Raw genomic sequence first — 23,154 nt, 5'->3', positions numbered from 1 at the left:
AGCGATTCTTTACGGACATGGGTTTAGAAAGATTCTACTTCAGTCCACAATCTTTAACCGAGATAAGCAAGAAAGAGCTGAAATTGAAAGCAATGAGCCATCTTGAGTCACTCAGAATTACCCTGCTCTAAAACAAACAATCTGTACAACACGCAAACATGGTACAGTTATCGCTACAAATCCAGCCTTATCTTGCACTGGAAATTAACTCATATGAGAGGATGCTCTTAACTAGACTCAGACTTAACCTGTTTCACAGACTTGTCGCTTTCCCGCAAACTAACACTTGGGAACCAAAACTGTCTGCATGCCCCTGTGATGAGACTTCTGTTCAAACATGTATGCATACGATACTGTTCTGTAATTACTACCATCCCCACAGGAGAACCTGGCTATTCCCATTACTAAAAGACTGGGGCCTTATACAATGCCGTCCGGCCATGATCCTTCTGCAGATGTTAGACTCTGAGCGTACCTGCTATCATGTATTGAACTTTTTAAAATGCATTATTAGACATCGAAGGAATCTTTAAAAGGAATTTTTTTTTGTATGAATTGTTTTAATGCTGTAAATTTCATATTGCTGCTTTTATGGTTTTATAATTGACAAAAACCGAATAAAGAAATTTATTATTATTAAGTAAAATGATACCTCACTTCTATGGATAGGCCGAAGGTGTGTGACTGGGAAGGGCCAAAAACATAGTTGTTATGGGTGTAGCACCTCAAATTCTATGTGATAAATTTTTTTTACAGTATGTTTTTAAATGATTTTGCTTTGGACAGCCACACAAGTGAAGTATCATTTTACTCGGGAGACCAAGTAGAACTCTAGTTGGTAGGCCATTTGTGCTGGCACGGTGATAACAATCACAAATGTGTGGAAAAAGTAATTGCTCAGCTAAATGTGAGGTTTGCAGGGGATTCTGGGTAGGAAACCATTTGGGGATTTACGCCATACCTCACTTGACTCCCCAGGGAGTCTAGTTTTCAGGAATGTGTGGGTTTGGTAGGTTTCCCTAGATGGCTGCTAAGCACGGGCCAAAAACCCAGATGCCCCTACTGCAAAATCAGTTTGTTTTAGGATAGGTAATTTTGAGGTCTCCACAATACGTTTAGTACACTTGCCTGTCGTGGGTACTTGACCCATCAACACTAGTGAGTACAATTTTTATCGGGAGACTTTGGGGAATGCGGTGTGGGTGGAATTTTGTGATTTCACGCAGATTCCAGTATTTTCCATCACAGAAATGTGAGTAAAATGTCTCTTTCTTCATTAAGTTTGAGGTTTGCAAGGGATTCTTGGCGACAGAACCAAGAGGGAGCCACATAAGTCACCCCATCGTGGATTCCCCTGGGTGTCTAGTTTTCAGAAATGTATAGGGTTGATAGGTTTCCTGAGGTGCCGGCAGAGCTAGGGTTCAAAATCTACAGCTAGGCACTTTGCAAAAAATGGGTTCGTTTTCACTGTAAAAATGTAGTGTGTCGACATTGCATTTTGAGGCTTTTCCTGTGGCGGGCACTAGGCCTGCCCATACAAGTGAGGTACCATTTTTATCAGAAGACGTGAGGGAATGTGGGGTGCATGGAATTTTATGGATCCACGCAGATTCTAGAACTTTTCATCACAGAAATGTGAGGAAAATGTGTCTTTTTTTTTGCAAGGTTTGAGGTTTGCAAGGGATTCTGGGTAACAGAACCTGGTGAGAGCCACGCAATTCACCCCATCCTGGATTCCCCTGGGTGTCTAGTTTTCAAAGTGGTAAAGGTTTGCTAGCTTTCCCTAGGTGCCGGCAGAGCTGACTTCTAAAGCTATAGCTGGGCACTTTGCAAGAAAGGGGTCAGTTTCCATTGTAAAAAATGTGGTGCGTCCACGTTGTGTTTTGGCCAATTCTTGTCATGGGAACTAGACCTATGCACACAAGTGAGGCTCCATTGTTATCGGAAGGCTTTGAAGAATGCAGGGTGGGTGGAATTTTTTGGATCCACACTGATTCCAGAACTTGTTGAGAGCCACACAAGTCATCCCATCCTGGATTCCCCTTGGTGTCTGATCTTCAAAAATGTTTAGGTTGCTAGGATTCCATAGGTGCCGGTAGAGCTAGGGTTGAAAATCTACAGCTACGCACTTTGCAAATAAGGGGTCCGTTTTCACAGTAAAAAGGTGGTGTGTCCATGATGTGTTTTGGGCAATTTACTGTCATGGACACTAGGCCTACCCACACAAGTGAGGTACCATTTTTATCAGAAGACTTTGGGTAATGTAGGGTTGTGTGGAATTTTATGGATCCACGCAGATTCTATCACTTTCCATCACGGAAATGTGAGAAAAATCAGTATTTGTTTACAAAGTTTGAGGTTTGCAAAGGGTGTCTGGGTAACTGAACCTTGTGTGAGCCACATAGTTCACCCTATCCTGCATTCTAGTCTAGTTTTAAACAATGTATAGGTTTGCTAGGTTTCACTATTTACATCTAGGCACTTTGCAAAAAAGGGGTCAGTTTTCACTCTAAAAATTTGGTGTGTCCATGTTGCATTTTGTCCAATTCCTGTTGCGGGCACTAGACCTACCCACACAAGTGAGGTACCATTGTTATCTGAAGACTTTTGAAGAATGCAAAGTGTTTAGAATTTTGTGGATCCACGCAGATTTCAGACCTTTCCATCACAAAAAAAGTGAGGAAAATTAATGTTTTTAAAGCTTTGAGGTTTGCAAGGGATTCTGGGTAACATAACCTGGTGAGAGCAGCACAAGTGTCTAGTTTTCAAAAAATGGTTTGCTCGGTTTCTCTATGTGTCATCAGAGTAGCTTTCAAAATCTACAGCTAGGCACTTTGCAAAAAAAGGGTCAGTTCTAAAAATTTGGTGTGTCCAAGTTGCGTTTTGGGCTGTTTCCTGTGACGGGAACTAGGCCTACCCACACAAGTGAGGTACCCTTTTTTATCTGAAGACTTTGGAGAATGCAGGGAGCATGGAATGTTGTGGTTCGGTGCAGATTCTATAACTTTCAATCACAGAAAAGTGAGGAAAATGTGTTTTGTTTTACAAAGTTTTAGGCTTGCAACATATTCTGGTTAACCTGGTGGGAGCCACAACATTCACCCCATCATTGATTGGTGTCTAGTTTAAAATATGTATGGGTTTTCTAGGTTTCCCTAGGTGCCAGCAGAGCTCGGGTTCAAAATCTGCAGCTAGGTACTTTGCAAAAAAAGGGTCAGTTTTCACTGTAAGAATGTGGTCTGTCCATGTTGCCTTTAGGGGTGTTTCCTGTTGTGGGCACTAAGCCTACCCACACAAGTGATGTACCATTTTTATCAGAAGACTTATGGAAACACAGAATCATAGAGTAACTGTTATTACCTATTGTCAATTTGAAAAATGTCCTATAATTCCCATTGTAGTATGTGTACCCACAATTTCAGAGAAGTGCAAATAGCTAATTTGTCTAAACTCTATATTATGTTCCCATTTCGGAAATACAGAAGTGTCTTTCATACTGATGATTTTTCACTGTTTATATCATCCCAAATGTATTGCTATATACCCAGTACACAATAAAAAACATTGCAAGACGCTGCTCCGTTATTGTCTCTAGGTTCCTTGGGTTCTTGGTGAACCTACAAGTCCTATATATTCACATAACCAGAAAGATCCAGCAGATATAACAGTATATTGCTTTAAAAAATCTGTCACACTTAGAAGAAGTTACAGGTGAAAATGTTGGCACAAATGTCTGTTTTTTTAACTCATTTTCAATGTTTCTTATGTTCAACTGTTAGTTTCTGTAACAAAACCTTGAATGATCTACACACATGACCCCTTTATGAATTCAGAATTGTGTCTACTTTTCTGAAGTTTATAGCTTTCCAGGACAGACAACTTCGTGTGACAATACTTCAATACATTATCCTTAAATGGCGGCCATCTTAACACTGTAAATATCTGTATATCCCAGCTTCATAAATGTATCTGCACAAGTACTCACTAAGGCCATTGTTATAACTGTGTAATCCTGAACAGTTAAACGTGAACAATGTTAATAATGTTTATATACAGCCATTGTGCTGTATATTGTGCTGAAATTGCTATTAACTATTGCTAGGTATTTAAATCTACAATACAACAAAATATTGATGAAATCAATATTTGTTCATGCATAGTATTATGAAAAAGCATCAATCCGAGCTGAAAATAAACAACAATCATTGTGAGTTAATAGTCGCTCTTGGTGCCCATGCTCTATGTATGAAATGCATGTCAATCTTCCCATCTCTGGTGTGTCACTATAAATAAGACTATGACACATTTGTAAATGCAGTATGTCAACCTCTAGGATATAAACATACTCCCAAGTTTTACTTCAGAGTAGATGCAAATTTTCCATGCTTATTATTTGACAATACATTGATTGCTGACTGACCCATTCTTTCAAGAACAATCCTGTTGTTCAATATAACTTTATCGAGCAGTGTGACTGGCAATCGTCAGATCTATATATGCTCAAGTTTATGCTTACTAAACTATAAATCTACTCAAATGTGAAGTGTGTTCCAGGGCAACCTTGAGTGTTGAACATTATCCCTTCTATAAAAAGCAACTCATTTTAAATGTAACATTCAGACCTTGTGGCATCATGGTATCACATTTTTTAATCCAAAATGTCTCACTTAGTGATAGCATCTTGTTACGATCCAATGAGGCCTTAGGTAAAGCAATTTCTAAGACTAGAAACCGTAACTCTATGATATTTTGTTGTGGATCTATACAATGAGCTGTTAGGTTAGAATTCATGTTTTTGTTCCAGATAGTACTCTTATGTTGTGATATCTGCGTCTTCACTTTTCGTTCTGTTTGCCCAATTTAAAGAAGGCCACACAGGCATTTAATGCAATATATTACGTTTTTAGAATTGCAATCTGCAGAAGGTTTTAAATGCACAGTTTCCCCGATTGTGGGAAGGGCAATATTATTCCCACAGATGACATTGTTGCTATGGATACAATTATGACATTTACTCATTCCTTTCAAGATGCTCACAGTAACGTTCTCGACTGCTGTTAAAAAATACTTTATGTGTTGAGTCCTGGTGTATGCATTGATAGGTCTCTGGTTAAAAATTGTCCTGAAATCTGACTCATTTTATAAAAGTTCCCACTTCTTAGAGATGATTCTTCCAATCTGTCTTGATTGTACAGAAAATGTAGAGACAAATACGGTTGCTCTAGGATCGTTTCTGGATATCCTTTATTTAAATATCTAAGCTTTATTTTGGCTATAGCTTCTTTACTCGTATGTGGTTTGGACATAATCCTTTTAACTCTCATAATTTATGAATATGGAAGATTGTTCAGTAATTAAGAAGGATGGAAACTCTGAAAGGGTAGATCAATATTTCAATTAGTGGGTTTGGTGTAAACCCTTGTGTTGATCTCAGACTGCTCAATTTCAATCCAGATGTCCAAAAACTCTATGCATGACTTGTTGATGGTATGAGTGAATTTAATTCTTTCATTTTTGCCATTGAGTGCTGCAACGTTAGCTAATAGTGCTGAGTCTGTGTGTTTCAGAATAAAAAAAGAAATATCATCAATAAACCTGAAATAACACACCAGGGGCCAGATGTAGGTAATCCCAGTTTACCGACTCTTAAATACCGAATCGTACTGATTCAAGATTTAAGAACAGGTAAATGGGATGCAGGTAATTTTTCGTTAAAAATCACCGAATCGGTAAGTTTCGGTAATTATCGCATCTGTAAATACCCATGGGCCCATAGGAATGAATGGCTATTACTGAATCGGTAAATACCGATTCGGTAAAAGAGGGAAAACATTGAAGGGTGGCAGGGTGTCACTTTGACACCCTGTTGCACCCCTCAATTTTGTATGGGTGCACATGTGGCACACATACATGCCACATCGCACTGTTGGAAAAGCAAAAAAAATGCTTTTTCAAAGGTTTTCATTATTTACCACCAACTTGTAGTTGGTGGTAAATAACAAATCCTTAACAGAGGAATGCACCAACTTGAGTGCTCCCTACATCCTGGATTAGTTAATTTACTGAATCGGTATGTTAAGAATTTGGTATTTTACCGAATCCTTAAATTACAGATTCGTTAAAATACCGAATCCTTAAATGCCACCTACATCTAAAAAGCCCAATAACGGTCGGTAACGGCCAAAATTCAGTAATTACAGCCGTTTCCGACCAGTATTGGGCGACCTACAACAGGCCCCAGATGTTCATTCCTTTCTTCCACCGGAAAAGTATGATCTAACTCAAATTTAGCTGTGAAAATTTTGGCATAAGCTGGGTCATCCCCAAAATCATACAAGTCCCACTAATTTGCAAGAAAAAATCACTTTCCCACTCAAAATAACTATATTGTAAACACAATTGTAGGAGTTTGAGCAGAAACACTTTGGGCCCCATTAGGATGGCGGGCGGGCTTTGCCCGCCCGCCACCCTTGCGGAAAATAGGACCACCCGCCTTAAGGGTGGGGGTCCCGATGTCTGCATTAGGATGCGCCTGCCACAGTGGCGGGCGCATACCCCATTTTTAACATTGTGGCGGGTGGTGTTCACTGCACCGCCCACCATAATGTTAAAAATGAATGCGCGCTTTTGCATAAACAAAGCATCAGGCACCGCGCGGTGCCTGCGGGTTTGTTCATGCAAAGGCTGGGGGGTACCAATGCTGTGCACCCCCCACCCCTTCTTCACTGAGTGAAGACCGCATGCCTTTCCGTAGCAGCATCGCCACCACGGAAAGGCATCCGACTTGGCCCATAATAATATGGCTGGCAGTGTCTATGAGACACCGCCACCATATTAATCCTTTTCCGCCCCGGTCGCCGGAAATGCGGCGGACGGTCTTTCTGTCCACCACTGTCCCCCGCCATACTAATATGGAGGGGGGCATTCGGGAGTGGATGTTGGGCTACTGCCAGCCAGGCGGGGGCAATCCGCCCGACATTGTAATGGGCCCCTTTATTTGGTTACTCAGAGTTGTTTGGGTTACCAATGCCCATTCAATTGCTTCCAACACCTCACTAGAGGGATAGATGTATATAACGCTGTCACATCTGTACTGCCCAAAATCCAATTGACCATACCCTCCTTAGGTAAGTTCTGCAAACGGTTTAAAAAATCTGTGGTATCATGTATGTATGACTGCCAGGATTATACGATTTAATAAACAAAGTAATCAACATATTTGCTGAGTGGCTCAAATAAAGATGTCTAAATCTTTGTGAACTTTAGGCAACATGAACAGTTTCAGGAAAAAATGTGTAGATAAAAATGCCAAAGTATTCTCATTGATCCATTCAATTTCCATTGCTTCGTTATATTCTGTAGTAAAATGAAGAAGCCTGGCCCAAGTAGTATCTTTAGGTATCTTTATTCAAGTATGATGTTACAGGATGAGAGCCCCATCAGGAGCAGCTTCACTGCTGCTCAGCCCATCACCAACTGACACTCACAGACACAAACATTCCATTCACCAACATTCTCAACACAGACATTCAGACTGAGCAGCAGTATAACACATCTCCTTCCCTTAAGAGAATACAAAAGGGGTGCCAGTGTGCTTTTAAATCAGTACCTTGGAGTTTTCTTCAGCTCTCAAATTTCAGTAGTCCATCAGGTGGTACACGCAGGTTCTTTTCTTGATTGTAGCCAAAATGTGTAGTAAAAAAAACTAGCATTCCATGTAGGCCTCTTCATTTATCTTTATTCAGGTAGGATGTTATACCGAGAGCCCCCAGGAGGAACCTCTCTGCTGCTGAGCCCATCCATCAACAGACTCAGGCACTCCAGCATTCCACACACCAACATTCTCTCACACTGGCTGAGCAGCAGGTATAACAGAATCGTATAGAGAGTTTCCTTAATTTCATTAGTTGGATCATAATTCAACTTGATGTAAGTGGTCAAATATCTGATCCACGATAACTAAGTTGCCCCCTTTATTTTTAACTACACCAAATAGCCAAAAAAAGGCTTAGCACAGGGGGGAAATGCTTAGCAGCATAGGGGGTTAAGCTAGCAAAAGGAGGTCAACACCCAACTAATAGTCTAAGAGGCAAGGGGAATACCTGGTTCAATGATGAATGTTAGGAGGGTAGAGGTTGGTAAACAGGTGTTGCCACTACTTAAGGCCAGATCCGAGTGATACCAGTTTAAGGAAAGTAATGATGGCCTTGTAAACCGCTTATTGGAATTCATGTGGTCATAAAAAGAGAGAGTTCTGTATGTCAAACTGGGAGGCAATCTTAGCTATCTTGGTTGACAGGGTCGGCAACAGGTTTCTGGCGAATTGTGAACTCTATAATTCTCTCTTTGCCATCTCCTCTTGAAGCACAAACAATTGAGGAAGATTGGTTTGCTCTTATCTCCACTCTATATAGAAGTGTGAATCCTGAGAACATTTTAGTGGTGGGGGGCCAGCTCTGAATTGGATACTGAACGGATTGCTAATACGTAGAGGGCAGTAATCCTGTCAGAAATAATTTGTAATATGAAAGCATGTAGGGCAGGTGGTCCAGAAAGCTGTCCATCAGTGATATTTAAAAAAGACCTAAGAAAATGAGGATTCATTTTGATCATTTTTCTTGTTCCTGGAGTCTTGAAAGGAACTATAGTGGAGCCCATTCTGAAAAGGTCAAAATCATTTGGGTGGCTAAATACTGCCTGATCTCTCTTTTAGATATTCCGTCCAACTGTTATGCCCAACCATTGTTAAAAAGCTTTAGCTACCTGGGCCTTTGATACTGGATTGATCCTGTGTGGCAAGGAGGCTTTACGCCTAAACATTTTATTATAGATCACTGTTTCACACTGCAGGAAGTCGCAAGGAAGTCAATAGAGTCAGTCGGGGGCCTTTGCTCCTTCTTCGTTGACTTCCATGTGGATTTTGACAGGGTGGACAGAGATACACTTTTGGCGTAAACCAATGCAGTGAAAGATATCTGGAGCCCTGTTGGGCCTAGTGATGGAGCTACATAGTGGTAACTGGGTCCAGATTGAACTTGATGGGCTCAGAAGCCTTACTAGGAAAATTCTGGTTGGGAACAGCTTGCAGCACAGGGGTGCTTTAGCACCTCTGCTGTTACGCTGTTCAATGCTGACCTCACCCAGATGTTACACAATACATATTGTTATTCTCCAAATGTTGGAGGTAGGCACATTAGTTGCTTCATGTATACAGACTATCTTGCAGTGATGGGTCTCAAACCTAAAGGGCTGCAGCAGAAACTAAACACCCTAAATGCTTATTGTCTTGAAAAAAAATTAATGATACATTCTAATGAAAAAAAAACAATATTTTTTGCTATTAGGAAAAGAAAATTTGTGTGACAATATGTATCATACAATTAGAACAGTTTAAGTCTAACCTTTTCAGATGATCTGAGGTGGGACAAACAAGTAGCTTCCCGTAGACTTGTTCTAGCTACAGTAATGAATGAGTTGGAAAGGTTTGACCAGAGGTTTCAAAGCCAAACCTTTCAGCCTCTAAGTAGATTTATAGAGGGTAAGCTAACCCTGAAGGCCCTATATTGTGCAAATGTTCTTGCTTCGGATAGGTGGGTCTCATGGGAAGGTTTAGAAGGTCAATCTCTAAAATTGCTTCTTGATCCCCCTAAAAATGCTATGATTCAATCTGTATGGAGGGAGCTGGGAACTGGGAACTGGAGTGTGCTGGAAGATGCCAGAGCAATGAGTTACTATGTTTCTATCAAAGTTGGCGTCCTTGGCAATAAACTGTTGGGATAAATCCTACCAGAAATAATGTTAATTTACTCTGGTCAAAAGAAACCTCTGGCAATGATGCTAAAGCATTTGTAGGCCCAGAGATGTGCACCGAAAGAGGGTAAGTAGTTCAAACCAGCCAGATAAAGAGTACACCTAGGCAAACTGCTTCAGAAACTAGTTGAGGGAGGATTTGCTTTATTTTAAAATTAAGAGCTCAGTTATGCTTTTTAAACTCTCAGGAGAGTAGCAATCTGTTCCCTTATGTGTATAATATTACGGACCAGCGTCAGCGTGATGAAGTCTTGCATTTGAGGGTAGGAACTTACCCTGAGTGGAGTATTAAGGGATTAAAAATAGAAGTTGCTAAGAGTTATAATGCTCCTGTAAGTGAGGTAGGAAACATTCAGTGATCCACCTAAATCCAGTGATTGTGCATTCTTTATTGCGGAAAGGAAAAATGTTCTCCAACCTATATTTAAAAAACACAAGTTGTAAGTGAGGGAAATGGGTCTGGATTTGATTCAGAGCCCCAACTTTCAGGATGTAGCTATTGCCATTGGTCAACATTTATGTCAAATTATAAAGACCCAGGTGATATTACTCCATTCTTAGATCTTAAGGTCCAGGTTAGCATAGGCAAGTTTTTACTTAGTAAGGCGATGGTAAATGCTATTAGAGGATCTCGTAATAGGAATATGTTTGTAAGATGGGAAATACATCCCTAACAGAAGCTATGTACATTGCACTTTAAATTTGCCTATTGGGGTAAAATTAATTATTTTCTATTGGCTAATTTCTTATTATCTATACTACTATTATAAAGGAAGAACTTTGCACCTTTGAGGCGGGTAAACTCAGGAACCACAGTGCCAATCCACACACACGATACATCATTGTAATTGTCAGGGTGTGCAGATGGACATAGGCTATACAAAGTATAAAAATATTCGTTATTTAAAAAATTAGACCCTTCAAAGTAGTGCCGGCCGCGACCTGCGTGCTGACATCAGGAGCGCGGGGAGGAGCGGCATCCATGAACGCAAGGAGGAGCGGCGGACATGGCGCGGGGGAGGAGTGGTGACAAACGGCGGAATGGCGGTGAGGACCGGCGGGAGGAGCTATAAGCGGCGAGGAGCGGCGCAGCGGTGTAATGAGGAGTGCGGGGGAGGAGCGGTGGCTGAGGTAAGGCTCTGGGCAGGCGGGGGTCGGGGCATGCAGGGGGCGGGCGGGAGATGTGACGGGCGGGCGGGGGCCCAGGCTGCTTGACAATGTCGGGGCAGGCGGGGGACGGGGCGGGCGGGGGACGGGATAAGGCGGGCTGGGGCCCTGGCTGCTTGACAATGTCTGGGCGGGCGGGGGGCCGGTCTGCTGCTGCACAATGTCGGGGCGGGCGGGGGTCAGGGAAGCCTGATTGCTCCCGGACAAGGTCGGGACGGGCTGCTAGTTATTTCTAAAATGTTTTAAACATATATGAGATTTTGGGCTGTGGACTGCATTGAGTATTGTGATGGAGAAATTTTAATGTTTATATGCTTGTAATTGTATAATTTATAAATATGTGTGGTTGATTGATGTAATCATGCATTATTATTTGAGGCTATTTTTATGGAATGGAAAATGTGCATAATATTTCTAAAGAGTTTATTTCTTAGACATAAAGTATTTTGACTTAACTTATGTTACTTTAAACTTTGAAAAATTAACCTACCTGCAAAGTAAACAACTGCAAATTGCTTAAACATTATCTGGAATGTAATGACTCCAAAAGTAACAGCTGTGATGAAATTATTTCTGATGTTCAGCCTGAAGTCTCCATCCTCACCTAAGATTAAGCTCATGGGAGGCCTTTGAAATCCCTCTTCAGCCTCCCCACATTTCCAGAATCCTCCCTATAACCATGAGTCTTGGGAGTCAAGGCATATATACCAAAACCTGGTATGTCATTTCACCAAAGACTCTACCCTCTCGCTCATTAAATGTATCAACCAAAAGAATAATTATTTTGAGTCAATCTTCACTAACTTAAAACTCAAACATTTTCTTTCCTAGACCACATGTGAATGGGTGTACAGGCTCTAGTCATCTCAGTTCAGACTATGGAAATGTTACTTAGGTGGGTAGTACTCAACCTTTACTAATGCAACAACAATAAACCACATTAGACCAGTCCTGCCTGCTTTATATTGCCCACCCATCCACACAAGAATGGATTGCAGGCTGTGATACCTCACCTGTAAAGTTTTCCACCTGAAGAAATTCATTTCTTTTGTCCAACCTATGCATTATCTCAGACAGCTGAAAGGAGCTTAGAAGTCAGAGCTCCCTTCTAGTGGAGGTCCAAGCTAGGACGGCAGGCCAGAGCTTACTGGCCCTTGGCATTAGGACTAAGCCCACTCTGCTCACATTTAGGAAGCTAGACAATCTCACCACTTCCACCTCTATCGGAACCCAGAAATTAGTACATTCAGTGATAAATTACTTCTCAATTACTATTTGTGCTTCTACTCAGCTACATGGTTTCTTGTCTACTTTAAATTGTGTTTGGAATATATTCTCAAGAACCTTCTTAACACTCTGTGTTGTGCAGGTAATGTTAAACTATAAAATAAAAAAAGAAATACATTATTATTTGTAGAGAAATAAAAGATGTGTTATCTACAAGTTCAAGGTTCAAAAGCCCATAAACCCTTTCCTCACTGCCCCATATGAAACATTCCCCTGGAGAAAGTGCAAAGCACTGTAATTACACACTGAGATGCAAAACACAAGGACCCCTGCAAAGCAAGGGCCATTGGATCCTTGCACTTATGCAAGTTTCAGTTGCGAGTGCTATGGAAGACGCACTTTTGCTGTGAAAATGTCAGCCCAGTGTAATACTAATGTGTAAAGCATAAGGGCTATAAGAATATGTTTGCAAATATTTGAGAACTTAACAGTTTCCAAGGTGCAGATGAACCCAGGTAGAACATCGTTTACAACGCAACTTTTACCACACACTACCTTTGCCACACAGCTTTTACAACGGAAGTCGTAACAACGACTTGCGCTGGAGGGCGCTGTAGGATAGGGAATGGTTTAATTTACTATCCAAAACCTACCCTACTATCCACGGGGACTGGAGTTGGAATAGTAAATTAAACTATTCACTATCCAGCACCCCCCAACACAAGTCGTTGTAAAGACTTGCGTTGTAAAAGTTGCATGGTAAAGGCATGCGTTGTAAAAACATGCGTAGTAACGACATACATCCGGACCCAGATGTCTGGATTGAGACTGTTCAGCAGAGTAAGACTGTGAGGCCAGGGGCAGCACGGACTGCTTACAAACCACCAACTATCATCGATCACATGACAATAAAGATGGACATGTGACTTACCTTGCATAAGTCTGTTTTACTGGTTACATGGTGATGCTTGGAGGGAAGGGATGCAGGAGAGATACTGATGAACTCTCTGGACCTCCTGAAGCTCACAAGAATGGGGTCGCTGTGGGATTCTTGTGTAGCACAGGGGAGCACCTTGAAGTCAGCCCCAAAGCCTGAAGGCTAAGCAGAGGCAGAGCACATGCCCTGGCTGATTCCATAGGCCGCTGTCTGCTGTTGCTGGCGGTGTCACTGACTGAGCTTGCAATCAACACCCTGGCAGAAAGAAGAATCCTCTTCTAATATCCAGGAAGTGGCAGCAGCAGATGAGATCCTCCATCTGTGTGTCTCAGCCTCCTCACTGTACCTGGGAGCTGAGGTGTCGGCTGAGTGAGACCTTTTATCACAGTGCCTGCTCTCAAGTGAAGAGAAGGCTGCCCCAGGGGGCTATAGATTGCTGTGGGAGAGGAGACTCCCAGTACCTCTAGAGCTTCACAAGACACACTGGTGTCTCCTCCGATCCTCAGAGGGGACCAGACAAGATCACATAATTGAAGCTGGAGGGAATGTGCAAACAAGCTGTTCTCATTGAAACAGAACCTAGTAAACATGTCTGTAAGCAAGGACCTTTCTGCACAGACTCGTCTTATCATGAATCTTAGCTATGGGGGAGACAGCTTTTGTTGAGAGCCCCAGTGTCAGTATCACTCGGGGGGGCAACCAATATCAGGGCTACGCACTGACTATACTCCCTGTCTAGATAAGCATATTGCTCAGTGAGGTAATAATTCAGGACCACATTGTATCTGACAAACTGTGAGCATTGCCTATTACATGTAGCATACAATGTCAATAATTTCATCAAAAAACACCATCTTCAACAGCAATTTGTGAATCCAAAATTTCAATAAAGTTTTCAACATGTATTTTTGACATCTAAATAAACGAACTGCACAATGTATTCTTAATCAACTCTCAAGTGTCCTTTTGTAGTTGACAAACAAGAACACGATTCAGATGCCATGACAAAATCTTCATCTGTGTTTTACAATTTTTACAATTTACAAGGTTTCCATTGCACAAAGAATTTGGGATAAAATGTCCCTTCTTCAGGGGACACTATATAATAAACATGAAAAAATATACTTTCAATACGCATGACTTGTGGAAAAACCAACTGCTATCTTACTTAAATGAATAATCTAGGATTGCGTCGAACACCTTAAAACACCCGTTTGCTCAAGAGGTAGCGAATGTTAGTTGAATTTTTCACCAGAGACAATCATTTGCATACACCAGGAATCAAAACATAAAGGGTTTTCTACAGCAGCAGAGAAAGTTAGTGTGAGCAACAATTTCATATGTGGGAATACTGTTAACCTTGCCAGAATGGGGGAAACTGTGCTTTTAAAACATTCTGAAGTTTGCAATTCTAAAAACTATGTGTATTGCATTAAATTCTTGTGTGGCCTTCTTTACATTGGGAAAACAGAACAAAAAGTGAAGACACAGATATCAGAACATCAGAGTACTATCTGGAAAAAAAAATGTTATCCTAACACCTCACTGGATAGATTAACTACATAATATCATGCAGTTACGGTTTCTAGTCTTAGACATTGTTTTACCTAAGGCCTCATTAAATCCAAACTAGATGCTATTACGAAGAGAAAAAACGTATACCATGATGCCACATGGTCTGAATGATATATCGGAAATGAGTTGCTTTTTATAGAGGGGGTTATGTTCAACACCCAAGGGTGTCCTAGGACACAGGCCACATTTAAGTATATGTATAGTTTGGGATGCATACATTTGAGCATACATAGATCTGACGACTGAGAGGCACAATGTTTGATAAAGTTATATTGAACAACAGGACTGCTCTTGAAAGAATGAGTTGGTCAACAATCAATGTGTTGTCAAATATTGAGCATGGAAAATATGTATCTACTCAGAAGGAACACTTGGGGGTATTTATATGTCCTAGAGGTTGACATAATGCATTTACAAATGTGTCCTAGTCATGATTATAGTGACCCACTAAAGAAGGGAAGATTGACATACATTTCATACATAGAGCATGGGCACCAAGAGCAACTACGAACTCACATGACTGTTGTTTATTTTCAGCTTGGATGGATGGTTTACCATAATAGTATGCATGTACACAAATTGATTTCTGCATTATTTTGTTGTAGTGTAGATTTAAACATCTAGTGATAGTTTATGGCAATCTTAGCATGATGGTTGTTTATGAATATTATTAACATTATTCACTTTTAACCATTCACGATTAGACAGTTAAAATGATGGCCTTAGTGAGTACTCGTGCAGATTCATTTAATAAACTGTGGTATACAATATTAACAGTGTTAAGATAGCCGCCTTTTTAAGATGGCTGTCAGAGTTAAGGCCCTGGACTGGCTTAAAAGCTATCGAACAAATCAAACCACTACAGTACAGATTGACAATATGGTTTCTAGTTGCAGGCCAGTAAAGATGAGAGTCCCTCAGGGCTCTATATCGAGCCCTATGCTCTTCAATCTTTATGTGACACCACTGGCTAGGGTGATCAGATACTACAGCTTTGACGTGGAGTCATATGCTGATGACACCCAGCTAGTGATCACTCTAGCACCTGATCCTCTAGACACAAAGACTTGTTTTAAAAACTGCATGAAACACATTGATTGCTGGATGAGTGCGAACCATCTCCAGCTAAATGGCAGCAAGACTGAGGTAATTCTCTTCGGTAGGGCACACAAAGTTTGGGCTAACGATTGGTGGCCCCAAAATTTTGGGCCACCAATTTGGGCCCCCGGTCCTTCCCTAAAAAGGTGCGAGACCTTGGAATAATGATTGACAGCCAGCTATCAATGAAAAATCAGGTAAACCAGATAATTGGTACCTTTTATGGAATCATCAATCAATCAAAGCATTTGTATAGCGCGCTACTCACCCGGAGGGTCTCAAGGGGCTTGGGAGGTGGTCTTGGGTCAGGCGGAGGTGGATGGGGAGGGAGTTCCACGTCTTGGCAGCCAGGTAGGAGAAGGATCTTCCTCCTGTGGTGGCTCTTCGGATGTGGGGGATGGCGGCGAGGGCGTGGCTGGTCATCGAAGCTGGCGGGTGGGAGTGTAGAAGCTCAGACTGTCATTGAAGTATCTTGGGCCTTGGTTGTGGAGAGCTTTGTGTGCGTGGGTGAGGAGTCGGAACGTGATTCCCTTGTTGACGGGGAGCCAGTACAGGTCTCTCAGGTGTCCAGAGATGTGGATGTCCAGGATGAGTTGTGCTGACACGTTCTGAATGCACTGGAGTCTTTTCTGAAGTTTGGCTGTGGTTCCGGCGTAGAGGGAGTTCCCGTAGTACAGTCGGCTGGTGCCGAGCGCCTGGGTGACCGTCTTCCTAGTTTCGGAGGGGATCCACCGGAAGATCTTCCGTAGCATGCGGAGGATGTTGAAGCATGACGAGGAGACGGCGTTGACTTGTCTGGTCATGGAGAGGGAGGAGTCCAGGATGAAGCCCAGGTTGCGTGCGTGGTCTGTTGGTTTGGGTGCACTGCCCAGGGCAGGGGGCCACCAGGAGTCGTCCCTGGCGGAGGGCGAAGATCCCAGGATGAGGACTTCCGTCTTATCTGAGTTCAGTTTCAGGCGGCTGGGCTACATCTTTCATCCCTTTGTGTAGGTTGGTTCTGGCGGTGGCAGGGTCGTTGGTGAGGGAGAGGATCAGCTGGGTGTCGTCGGCGTAGGAGATGATGTTAAGGTTGTGTTGGCGAGCGATGCCCACAAGGGTGATCATGTAGATGTTGAACAGCGTGGGGCTGAGTGATGATCCTTGTGTTATGCCGCAGATGACATCGGTGGCCTCCGATCTGAACGGGGGGAGGCGTACTCTCTGTGTTCTTCCGGCGAGGAAGGAGATGATCCATTCTAGTGCCTTCTCCTGGATTCCGATGTTGTTCAGGTGCTGCACTAGGGTGCGGTGGCAGACAGTGTCGAACGCCGCGGAGAGGTCCAGGAGGATGAGGTCCGCTGTTTCGCCGTTGTCGAGCAGGGTTCGGATGTTGTCGGTGGCTGCGATGAGGGCGGTCTCTGTACTGTGGTTGGCTTGGAAGCCAGACTGTGAGTGGTCGAGGGATCCATTTGTCTCGAGGAAGGCGGCCAGCTGTCTGTTGACGGTCTTCTCGAAGACTTTGGCAGGAAAAGGAAGGAGTGAGATGGGGCGGTAGTTTTTGAGGTCGGTGGGGTCCGCTGATGGTTTCTTCAGTAGGGCGCTGAGTTCGACGTGCTTCCAGCTCTCAGGGAAGGTGGGGGTGTCGAAGGAGGCTTTGATGATGTCCCGTAGATGGGGTGCGATGACGGAGTCGGCCTTGGTGAAGATGTGGTGAGGGCAGGGGTCAGTTGGGGAGCCGGAGTGGATGGAGTTCATCGTGCAGATGGTGTCTTCTGTGTCGACCGGGGTCCAGGCGTGGAGGGAGGTGGTGGGGGGCGTTGGTTCGGTCGCAGGGTGCATCGGCTGTGTGCTGAAGCTGTTGTGTATGTCTGCGATCTTGTTGTGGAAGTACGAGGCGAGTGAGTTGCAGAGGTCTTGCGAGGGAGTGATGTCTCCGGCGCTAGGGTTCGAGAGCTCATTGACAATGTTGAAGAGGTCCTTGCTGTTGTGGGCGTTGTTGTCTAGTCGTTCCTTGAATGCGGTTCTCTTGGTGGTGTGGATCAGCTGGTGATACTTTCGAGTGGCAAGCTTGAGGGTGGTCATGTTGTCTGTAGTTGGGTCTCTGCGCCAGGCTTTCTCGAGGGCTCGGCAGTTCTTCTTGGAGCTCTTGAGTTTGTCGGTAAACCAGGATGCTTTCTTGGAGCTGGGTCTGGCTGGGTGTCTTCAGTGGAGCGAGCTCGTCTGCGCAGTTGTTGATCCACCTCGTGAGGTTGTTGGCGGCTTGGTCGGGGTTCGCTGAGCTGGCAGGAGGGTTCTGGCTCAGTGATGTGGCGAGCTGGTCGGCTGTGATCTTGTTCCAGCTCCTCCGGGGAACCTGTTGCTGGTGGTGATGGGTCGAGGTCCTTTTGAAGCTGAAGTGGACGCAGCTGTGGTCTGTCCAGTGAAGTCCGGAGGCGTGGCTGAAAGAGATGTCCTTGCTGGAGGAGAAGACGGGGTCAAGCGTGTGGCCGGTGTAGTGGGTGGGGGTGGTCACCAGTTGATTGAGTCCGAGGTTGGCGAGGTTGTCCAGCAGGGTGATGGTGTTGTGGTCGTTGTTGTTCTCCAGGTGGAAGTTGAGGTCCCCGAGGAGGATGTAGTCAGCGGAGGGGAGGGCGTGCGGGCTGATGAAGTCGGCGATGTCTTCGCTGAATTGCGTGCGTGTTCCTGGGGGTCTGTAAATGAGGGTGCCTCTGAGGGTGGTCTTGGGGTTGGTGTGTATCTGGAAGTGCAGGTGTTCATCAGCTGTGAGGGTGTCGTCAGAGTTGGTTGTGACGCGGATGGTGTTCTTGTGGACGATGGCGATGCCTCCTCCCGTCTGGTTGATGCGGTCCCTCCAGGTGCTCTTGTATCCGTCCGGGATGGCGATGGCGATATCGGGTGCTGAGGAGGCATTCATCCAGGTCTCCGTGAGGAAGGCGATGTCTGGAGATGTGGTATCGAGGAGGTTCCAGAGTTCTACGGCGTGCCTGTGGACGGAGCAGGTGTTGAGTAGGATGCACTTGAGGTAGTTCTTGCTGGTGCTCGGTGTGGCGGGTGCGGTGCAGGTCCGGATGCAGAAGAACTTGCAGGATTGGCACGTGAAGGATCCGTGGGTGCGTCCCGGGATTGCTCGGTGACAGCCGGGGATTCGGCCGGTGTTGAGTGAGTTGAGGGTGGCATGGTTGTAAGTCCGGCGTGTGGGCTGGCCTCTTCGGGGGCCAGGGGGTCTGGTGCTGGGTGCGGACCAGGCGCAGACGGGCTTGCCTTTGGCGTGCCTTCGGCGCACCATCGGCGCGCCCGCTGCGCATCAACGCTGCGCGTAGGCATGCACTCTGCCATAAGTGGAGAGCGGGGAGGGGAGGGGCGAGGGAGGAGCAGCTGGAGGCAGGAGCGGGGTGGTGAGAGGGGGGAGCAGTGATGCTGGAGGGAGCGGGGATGGGGCCGCAGGGGAGCAGCGGCAGGGAGCGGGGTGGGTCAGCGGTGGAGGCAGAGGGCGGGCGAACAATTACGGGAAAAACAATCAGGGCACAATCACGGCACAATAATACTCCGGGGTACTGGAGACAAGCAAACAATCACGGCATAATATTCAGGCACAATACTACTCAGGGGTACAGGAGACAATAATACAATCACGGCACAAGACTAATCAGGCAGAACGATACTTAGTAGGGGCACAGAGGACGAACTGGCAGCGGCAGTGGTGGCGGATACCAGGACCTTCGGGGTGGGCCACGCGGCGGGAGGAGCGACCGGCTCTGACCAGGTCAGGTCATGCGCAGTCTAAAAAAAAATCTTCTAACGGATCACAATCGAATCGAGAAAGCCACTTGTCCAGGGGCTGATCATCAGCAGTATTGACTATGAAAACACCCTACTGGACTCAATCAATGAAGAACTCAGTTCTAGGCTCCAGGTTGTGCAGAATACAGCTGCCAGACTGGTACTGAACCTTCCTTCTACATCCCGAGCAGTAGCTAGTCTGAAGCATCTTTATTGGCTTCCTATAAGGAAGCGTACCCACTTTAAGATTCTTTGTCTAAGGCATAAGAACATACACAAAAGCGGACCTGGATATTTTGCAAAAAAACTCTGCTGGTACCAGCCGACTAGGACTTTAAGGTCAGGTACCACATCTCTCCTTACTCCATGCAGAGTTCGTACCGCCTGAAATGGGAGGGCATTCTTTCTCATATCTGGCACCTACCTTTTGGAATAAACTTCCATTTCATCTACTCTCTGTTATAGACCACAATCAATTCTGCAAGGAATTAGAAACTAGCTATTTGACCATTACTAGTATTTTTTGTTTTCTTCTTCTGTCTTTCTGCTTAAGAGGAGTCCAAGCAAGCGCCATGGGACACCTTGGTGATATATACGCTTAATAAATATCCATGACTTGACTTGACTTCAATAGTATTGTCACACAAAGTTGTACATCTTGTGTGTTTATGTCAGTTTGAAGCTGAACGTTAGGTTCAGCGTTGGATTCACTGAGACGCAGGTTCCTTCACTGGAGCACCACTCGTATGATATGAGGAGCATGTTGAATACTGCAAACCAGGTGTGTTAATATTGTCTGAACATGCCTAGCACATCGGCTTTTAGACCTAAGATAATATAGGGTTATTGATTTCAGTTTTGTTTGTGTTACAGCAATGAAGAGGCTAAAAATGTCAGAACAATTATATGAGATGGGACTACATACCCCCAAAGCCAGTCGCACAGCATCATGCCGCTATTTATCGTGCACGTTTTCTCAAAATCATTTATCCTTTATTTTTAATATTCCAACTTTTGACCTTGCTTCAACTCATTTTTTTCAACATTTTCTAATCAATTTTGTCCAAAAATCCAACAGCCAGGATGTGGTGCCAATTTTCAATTTTCTTGTATTCAAACTTTGCCAATCCTGGCCTCTTGAAAGAATACGAATAATACAAGAAGTCCATCACAAGCAGTCTTGTGGTTGGATATGGTGTATTTTGATGAAATTGTTGACATTGCATGTCAAATACATTAGGCAGTACCCACAGTTTGTCAGGTATAATGTGGCCCTAATTTGATTTGATGTACACGCCAGGGTAGGTCCAGCAGCTCCCTACCTCTGTGTCACATGCAACTTTGTAGCTTAAACAAACAAATATAAGTTTAATTGAGTAACAGTGTGCCACCCTTGAATTATATTTTTTTATTGATTTCACTGTTAACATTTGACAAGACATGTGGTCACAACTCAATCTTGGGAGGGGAAATGAGCATCTATTTGAAGGCAGTATATTCAGTAGCATAGCATTCAACCTGTTAATAGTAGGACATGGTATTTCTAAGGCGTTGAGGGTAAATATGAGAATTCTCAGTATCTGTTATGGCTATAACTGGATTTTAAGTCTGCAAAACTCTAGTGTGTGGGTATAAATCCCCTACTAGTTGTACTAGAATCCAGATAGGTTGATCTTACTGCCTAAGTGAGGATAACTGGGTGATCCTTTGTGCTTGACAAAGGGCTCCACAGAAATAGACACACATTTGTAGGCCACATTTGAAATGCCAGTGGTGTGATCCCTCCTTTCAATTGGGGTACAAAAGGGGGTGGTGATGGACGGAGCATCTGAATCAATCAAACACTCACACCCAGTCAAAAGATCTGGGTTCAATCCATCACCGTTCTTTAGCCCACTCTGCCACCCCAGTTCAGACATGGCTATATGCAAATCAGTCTGACCCTGTGCCTCATGGGAACAGTCCAGCCCGAACTGCTAAGCCATGTCTTCCCTGGACCGGAAACAAGCTTCCGAGGACCATTTTCTGGCATTCCAGCCGTCTTCAGCCCGGCTTCCTTGAATCCAGTGGCAAAGTGAGCAAGGACTCACGTCTGAGCATACCCTGCCACACTTATGGCGGCCAAAGCGGTACAAAAGGGGTGGTGATGGACGGAGCATCTGAATCAATCAAACACTCACACCCAGTCAAAAGATCTGGGTTTAATCCATCAACGTTCTTTAGCCCACTCTGCCACCCCAGTTCAGACATGGCTATATGCAAATCAGCCTGACCCTGTGCCTCATGGGATCAGTCCAGCCCGAACTGCCAAACCATGTCTTCCCTGGACCAGAAACAAGCTTCGAGGACCGGTTTCTGGCATTCCAGCCGTCTTCAGCCCGGCTTGCTTGAATCCAGTGGCAAAGTGAGCAAGGGACTCACGTCTGAGCATACCCTGCCACACTTATGGCGGCCAAAAGCGGTACAAAAGGGGGTGGTGATGGACGGAGCATCTGAATCAATCAAACACTCACACCCAGTCAAAATATCTGTGTTCAATCCATCACCGTTCTTTAGCCCACTCTGCCACCCCAGTTCAGACATGGCTATATGCAAATAAGTCTGACCCTGTGCCTCATGGGAACAGTCCAGCCTGAACTTCCAAGCCATGTCTTCCCTGGACCGGAAACAAGCTTCCGAGGACCAGTTTCTGGCATTCCAGCCATCTTCAGCCCGGCTTGCTTGAATCCAGTGGCAAAGTGAGCAAGGGACTCATGTCTGAGCATAGCCTGCCACCCTTATGGCGGCCAAAAGTGGTACAATTAGTTCAGACATCCCAAGTACAGAATCATCCCAGATCTCCTGGGATCTGCTCCCATCCTAGTCATGCTGAAACAGACTACGGCAGATCCAAAGATTCTGGCCATCTATCTTCTGTTCTCTAGCCTGCTCCCTGCCAAGGGAAACATGGAAATGGAAGTGACGGGACATGGATATGTGGAGCTTGGGACCTGCTGCATCTTCACCCATCAGGGTACAATATGTGCTAGATCCACAGCAGCTGACACCAGGGAGGAACTCTGCCTCTGTCCAGTCAATATATCTTTACAACATACTTGAAGCTTCAGCAGCCTATGACATGGACCAAGACGCACCACTGGAAAGTGCTAAGTTACTAAGCAGGATTGCCTTTATGTGCCCATAGAAACAATATCTCTTCCCTTTAACATAATTCAGTAAGTGTGATTAACCAGAGAGCCTACAACAGAACTCCTCATTTAATTAGAAAGTGCTCCCCAACTGCATCCCAACCATGCTGCCAGACTCTCTGGTCTCATGTGACCTCACCTCACCTCACCCACATCACATCTTATGGAGTCTCTACCCAAGGCAATATCATAGGCTATAGACCCCCATGCCCTATTCAGAAAAGCCGAGTAAAAACAAAAATCTGAATCTTTGGTTCCTAATTGCTCTTAAATCAAGCATTTGCAATGCAATAGGTCTTCCAATTGTGAGATTTTGACCTATTGGCAAAAGAGTCTTTTGATGTGGTGGTGGCAAATGGGGATTTAAAAGGAACTAAACACCAACTGGATTCA

This window comes from Lissotriton vulgaris, chromosome 6 (assembly GCF_964263255.1).
Source record: "Lissotriton vulgaris chromosome 6, aLisVul1.2, whole genome shotgun sequence".
Lineage (NCBI taxonomy): Eukaryota > Metazoa > Chordata > Amphibia > Caudata > Salamandridae > Lissotriton > Lissotriton vulgaris.
Note: the sequence above shows the minus strand (reverse complement) of the source record.